The sequence below is a fragment of the Nomascus leucogenys genome, unplaced genomic scaffold (genome assembly GCF_006542625.1).
Source record: "Nomascus leucogenys isolate Asia unplaced genomic scaffold, Asia_NLE_v1 000608F_170813_qpd_obj, whole genome shotgun sequence".
NCBI lineage: Eukaryota > Metazoa > Chordata > Mammalia > Primates > Hylobatidae > Nomascus > Nomascus leucogenys.
Window position 1 is genome coordinate 130109 of NW_022096743.1, and position 944 is coordinate 131052.

Consider the following 944-nt stretch of genomic DNA (forward strand, 5'->3'; position numbering starts at 1 on the left):
ATCTTCAATTTCCTTTTAAATTTATATTTATGAGCTGGAATAAGCTTCTTGTAATCTCTGAGTCAAGTATAGATAAATGAAGAATTTAAATGTAGTGGATTTTATGTTACATCTTAGTATAAAAATACAACCTATCAAACCTACCTCTTAGTATTCCCTATTATGCATCTTCTGCCCATTTTTACCTCTGCTTCTTACAGTCCTATCATGGAAAGGGGGTATGGAATGCTTATTTGAAATGTAGGCTCTGAGCCCGGGTAAAAATCTGAATTGTAATTCTTTTTTTTTTTTTTTTTTTGAGACAGAGTCTCACTCTGTCACCCAGGCTGAAGTGCAGTGGCTCTATCTCGGCTCACTGCAACCTCGGCCACCTAGGTTCAAGCGATTCTCCTGCCTCAGCCTCCAGAGTAGCTGGGATTATAGATGTGCGCCACTACACCAGGCTAATTTTTGTATTTTTTTTTTTAGTAAAGACAGAGTTTCACCATGTTTGTCATGCTGGTCTCAAGCTCCTGACCTTGTGATCCACCTGCCTCAGCCTCCCAAAGTTCTGGGATTACAGGCCTGAGCCACCGCACCCAGCCCTGAATTTTAATTCTTATTAGTTACTGATGGAAGAGGAAGAAGAGCTATTTAAGATTTCTGTCAGCAATTTTCTTTTATTACAATTAGGATTAAAACATATAGGGTTTTCAAAGATAAATTCACATAGTCACTACACAATGATAACCTGCCTACTATATGCCAAGCCCTATTTTAGATCCCAGATATATACTCATAAAGAAAATAGATAATCCCTACTCTTACAGAGTTGAAACAATAATGAAAATAGATAAATGATAAATACATATGTGGCATCCAAGCTACTGATACAAGCTGTAGAAAAGAATAAAGCAAGGTAAAGGGACTGCAACTAAACGGTCTGCTAGATTAGATGCAGTTAT